This window comes from Aotus nancymaae, unplaced genomic scaffold (genome assembly GCF_030222135.1).
Source record: "Aotus nancymaae isolate 86718 unplaced genomic scaffold, 86718_ANA_hifiasm-v0.15.2.pri h1tg000039l, whole genome shotgun sequence".
NCBI classification, from domain to species: domain Eukaryota; kingdom Metazoa; phylum Chordata; class Mammalia; order Primates; family Aotidae; genus Aotus; species Aotus nancymaae.
The window spans coordinates 1,574,802-1,580,760 of NW_026988453.1; the positions used below are offsets into that span (position 1 = coordinate 1,574,802).

The 5,959-nt window shown below is 33.9% G+C and overlaps 1 pseudogene; it reads right to left on the reverse strand.

Moving 5' to 3' along the window:
* Positions 1-429: 429 nt before the first annotated feature.
* On the reverse strand, positions 430-511 carry LOC135268236 (small nucleolar RNA U3; annotated as a pseudogene).
* Positions 512-5,959: the final 5,448 nt, after the last annotated feature.

The window sequence follows — 5,959 nt, forward strand, 5'->3', positions numbered from 1 at the left end:
TGGATGTAGATGTGTGGAGTTATTTCTGAGGCATCTGTTCTGTTCCATTGGTCTCTATCTCTGTTTTGGTACCATGGCTATGCTGTTTTGATTATTGTAGCTCTGTAGTATAGTTTAAAGTCAGGTAGCATGATGCCTTCAGCTTTTTTTCCCTTTGCTTAGGATTGGCTATGTGGGGTCATTAGGTGTTAGGGCAGTATGTTCATTTTCGCAATATTGATTCTTCCTAACCATGAGCATGGAATGTTTTTCCATCTGTTTGTGTCCTGTCTTATTTCCTTGAGTAGCACTTTGTAGTTCTCCTTGGAGAGGTCTTTCACATCCCTTGTTATTTGTATTCCTAGGTATTTTATTCTCTTTGTAGCAATTGTGAAGGGAGTTCACTCATGATTTGGCTCTCTGTTTGTCTGTTATTGGTGTATAGGAATGCCTGTGATATTTGGTGCTCTACACAGTCAGAGAAACTTCTCTAGTAACAAACTATAGAAATGATTCCTGAAAGTATAGTCTTCTCCCATTTTGTTTCTAAGTGAGCTTCTTTAGATCCTCTCTCTTCTTGGTTAATCTCACTAATGGTCTATCAATTTTATTTATCTTTTCGAAGAAGCTACTTTTTGTTTCATTTGTCTTGAATTTGTTTGTTTGTTTCAATTTCATTAGGTTCTGCTCTGATCTTTGTTATTTCTTTTCTTCTGCTGGGTGTGGGTTTGGTTTGTTCTTTCTCTACTTCCTTCAGGTGTGGCTTTAGATTTTCTATTTGCACTCTTTCAGATTTTTTGATGTAGGCATTTAATGCAATTAACTTTCCTCTTAGCACTTCTTTTACCATATCCCAGAGGCTTTGGTAAGTTGTGTCACTCTTATTGTTCAGCTCAAAGAATTTTAAGTCTCCTTCTTGATTTCATTGTTGATCCAAAGATCATTCAAGAGCAGATCATCTAATTTCCATGTATTCGTATAGTTTTGAGCATACCTTTTGTAGTTAATTTCTAGTTGTATTCCACTGTGGTCTAAAAGGATACTTGATATAACTTCAATTTTTTAAGTGTATTGAGACTTGCTTTGTGGACTATCATATGGTCTGTCTTGGGGAATGTTCCATGTGCTGATGAAAAGAATGTATATTCTGGCCAGGAGCAGTGGCTTGTGCCTGTAATCCCAGCACTTTGGGAGGCCAAGGCTGGCAGATAACTTGAACTTAGGAGTTCGAGATCAGCCTGGCCAACATGGTGAAACCCTGTTTCTACCAAAAATGCAAAAAAAAAATTAGCTGGGCATGGTGGTGCACACCTGTAAAACTACTAGGGAGGCTGAGGTGGGAGGATCACTTGAACTTGGGAGGTGGAGGTTGCAGTGAGCTGAGATCACGACATTGCACTCCAGCCTGGGTGACTCCCCTAAAAAATAATAATGTATATTCTGCAGTTGTTGGGTAGAATGTTCTGTAAATATCTGTGAAGTCAATTTGTTCTAAGGGTATAGTTTTAAGTCCATTGTTTCTTTGATGACTTTCTGCCCTGTCAGTAGAGCTATTGAAGTCCCCCAGTATCATTGTGTTGCTGTCTATCTCATTTCTTATGTCTAGTAGTAATTGTTTTATAAATTTGGCAGCTTCAGTGTTAGGTGCATGTATATTTAGAATTGCAGCATTTTTTCTGTTGGACTAATCTTTTTATCATTCAATAAATTTCCTCTTTGTCTTTTCGAGCATCCTGTTTTTTGACCACCATCTCCTATTCTAGCTGACTCATAAGACTCTTTACAAAGGTAGGTAAAAATCTATGAGATTTTTTTTTTTTTTTTGGATGGTGATCCTGGATACCAAGCCATGGCCAAACTCAGAAATGCTTTGTCTTTAAATGTATTTTTTATTTGTACAAATTTATGGGGTTCATGCAAACATCTTATTAAATGTATATAATGGACACTGATCAAGTCAGGTTATTTAGGGTGTTCTTCACCTCAGTACAATACATTGTTATTATGTCTAGTCTGCAGTCAAACAATGAATATATACCTTCTGTCTTACTGTACTTTAACCCACTTGGCTTTATCTTTTTCTTTCCCCCTACTCATCCTTCCCAGTCTCTATCTTTCCACTCTCTTCATCCATGTGATCAAATTTTTTAGTCCCACATAAGTGAGAACATGCTATATTTGTCTTTTTGTGTCTGGCTTAATTCACTTAAGACAACAACCTCTTGATCAATCCATGTTGCTGAAAATGACAAGATTTCATTCATTATAATGTATTCCATTGTGCATTATAATACATTTTCTTTATCCATTAATCTGTTGATGAACACTTAAAATGATTCCATATCTTTGCCGTTGTGAACAGTGCTGCAATAGACATGCAAGTGCAGGTATTCCTTTAGTACATCAAGGTTTTTTTTTCCCTTTGAGTAGATACCCCGTAGGAGATTGTCGAATCAAATGGCAATTTAAACTTTTTTTTTGAGAATTCTCCATGCTGTTTTCCATAGTGGCTGTACTAGTTTACATTTTCAACAACTTTGTATAACAGTTCCCTTTCCTCAACATCCTTGCCAAAATGTGTTATTTTTTGTCTTTTCAATAACAGCCAATTTAACTGGAGTAAGATGATATCTCATTGTGGATTTGATTTGCATTTCTCTAATGATTAATGTTGTTGACTATTTTTTTCATGTACATCTTGGCCATTTGTGTTTTTCTGAGAAATGTCTATTCACTTCTTTTGCTCACTTTTTAATGTTTTTTTTTTTTTTTTTTTTTTTTTTTCCTGTTGAGTAGTTTGAATTCCTTTTATATTCTGGTTATTAGTCCCTTGTTAGTTGAATAGTTTGCAGACATTTTCTTCTATTCAATAGATTGTCTTGTGACCATGTTGTTTCTGTTGTCATACAGAGCTTTTTAGTTTAATCTCATTTGTCTATTTTTGTTTTTGTTGCCTATGTTTTTGAGGTCTGAATCATAAATTCTTTGCCAAGACCATAGTCTTGGAGAGTTCCCCTAGGTTTTCTTCTAGCGTTTTTATAGTTTTGGCTCTTATGTTTAAGTCTTCAACCCATTTTGAATTGATTTCTGTATATGGTAAGGGATATGGGACCAGTTTTATTCTTCTGCATATGGCTATCCAATTTTCCCAGAAACATTATTGAAGATGGGGTCTTTCCACAATGAACATTCTTGCTGGCTTTGTTGAAGTTCAGTTGGCCTAAATGTATTGCTTTATTTTCTGATTCTCTATTCTGTTTAATGTCTATGTGTCTATTCTTACGATCTTTGATATTTATGCTTACTGTTCCTATTTTTCACAGTCTCTCCCATGGTAAGTCCTCTGGCCAAGTAAATTGGAAATTGACACATTTTTAGGGGAAAAAGCCTCTAATGTTTTGCTTTTAATTGTATATTTTTTCTTACTTTCAAGATATCCACGTTGGATAGAAGGGTAGCCAAAAATGTCTGAGGAAAAATGTAAAAATATTTTCTTTATGAACTCATTCTTATGTTCTGCATATGTTTTACTCTTCTCAATTTAAAACCACTGACGGTATAATAGAAATATAATAGCAATGGTACATATGTAAAGTCATAGTTTTTTGTCTGTTTAAAGAGTTTCTGTTTAAAAGGAAACTGTTGTCATATAATACTACAGTTTCTTGTTTGAACATTGTATTTCTTATGCTGAAAACTGCCAAGGAATAAAATAATGTGTAACTAGGGAAATATCATTGCTTCCATAGTGGAAAAAAAGCACTGATCTTAAAATGTTGAAAACCCAGCACTTTCACATTAACTTTAAAATCTGCAACAAAAAAATTATGTAAATAGCTGTCAAAGAACAGGATAAAATCATTTAAGATTATTGGTAGAAGAAAAGTCTGAGAATAAAAATCAGTTCATTGTTATTCTATTTCCATTGGTTAATTTTCCATTCCCTTGCCCACCAAACCCTTTTAATTTTACCTTATCTGTGTTACATTTTAATATGTATAGTAGGACAAAGATTAAATTAATATAAATATAGAGAAAAGGCCATAATTTGGTTTATCGTAAACAAAATATAAATATGACACGTCTTCACTTGGATTGCCAAATAGTTGCACCAGTGCTTGTGTGCTTTCCTTTGACTGAGTCTGTATTTTTAAGGGCTTTCTAGTTCAAAACTGTTATAATTAAATAAATATAAATGTAGAGCAGTTTTGCACATTTTTAAGTGAAACCCAAAAAGAATACATAAAAACTTTACGTGGCTTATACATTCTTATTGACTAATGTCCTCATCAATCTGCCAAATTATCCAAATGGTTAGGTCCAGAAGATATAAGCATCTTTCAGAATAAGTTGACACTGTCCATTGACTTAATTATCAGAATTTTTCTTCTTCAGTTTCTGTTTGGTACTTGTTTTGAAAAGGATTATTCAGTTGTAAATAATAGTAAAAATCAATTCAGATACTTGTTAGCAGGAAAAAATATAAGGATAGATTCAGATATGGCTCGGTCCTAGACCTCAAACTACACAATCAACTATTTTTCTTTCTCCTTCTACCCCCTTTAGGCACTGCCCCTCTGTCTTATTTATCTTCTCTTTGGCTTTATTCATGGTTCCCTCTGCATGGTAGTTGAAAATAGCTAAAAAATTCTAGGCTGATAATATCTTAGGGTTGGCAATCTGATTGGACATTTCTAGTGCTTTTTCAAATAGTTAACAGAGTTTTAAGATTAATTCTGTTTCATACGAGTGCAGCCACATGCTTATCCATGAGCCAGCCTCTATGGCCAGGAGATAACATGTTCTCATTAACTAGGCCTGAGTTATGGGTCAATTTCTGGAGCCAGAGGACTGGGTTCAAATGTAATCCTGAAAAATATGGACCAAGAATGGCAGATAGAAGTTAACTGATTTCAAATCTGGATGCAATTATTTAAAAGGAGAGGTTAGACAGGCAGAATGCAATGTTGCATATTGTGGAACTCATCTGTAGGCAACAATAGAATTGTTAGTTTTATAGCTGTAGACCCTTATATATGTCCAAAATGCTTGATTCATTGATCCCACTCTCTAAAATAGTGGTGGAAACTTCGCAATTGCTTAGCATGAGTGCTCCAACCAAATATTACCAATTTTGTTTACAGAAGTTCAGTTTCCAATCAAATAGAAAGATAAGAAAAAAATAAAGTCTATTCAAATTGGTTAGAGTTTTATTGGGTAAGGGAAACAGTGGTGTTGGTTGATTGGGTCAAGGATAAAACAGAATGTTTTCTGAGAAACTTTGAACACCTAATCATTGACTGTTTTCCCCCCACTTTGAAATCCTCAAGAATTTTGTGTAGACAGTGTTTCTCCACAAACACCTAATAAAAAAGGAAATAGGAAGGAGAGGTAGTGAATTTTAAATAGATTTTTGAGCTGCCACCTGGTTTTTATTAAACTCATGCTCTGATATTCATTAGCCTGCCTTGATGTCTTTTAGTTCTTGTGAACATAAGATAGTGTCTATTTTAATGACTAGTGAAAATAGGCTTGGATTTGAAGTCAGTAATAGTTTTGAATCGCTTAAGTTGAATCTCATGTCTTGTCTGAAAACAATGAAGATTTGCTCAGTTTGGCCCTTTGCCATGTATATAAGCCTGTGGATTATGGTTACAAAGAGATGCAGAAATAACATACTAAAGTTAAAAAAAAAAATCTTTGAATGTGTCATATTCCTCCCTTCATGCAAAAGAACAATTTTAGTTATTCTGCATAAACTGTACTTTCATAATTTATAATGACTGCATTCACAGTCTTCACATTGAATAATAATTTATGTGATAAATATCCCAGGTATAGCTAATATTTTAATGAGATAAAATTTCTTATTTCTTTTCAGATACACTTAGATATTTTACAAAGAGGTTCAATCTGGTTTGCTTTCAAAGCATATTAGTTTATATCAAAAATTAAATTCTAAAACTTGGATTTTAAAAAT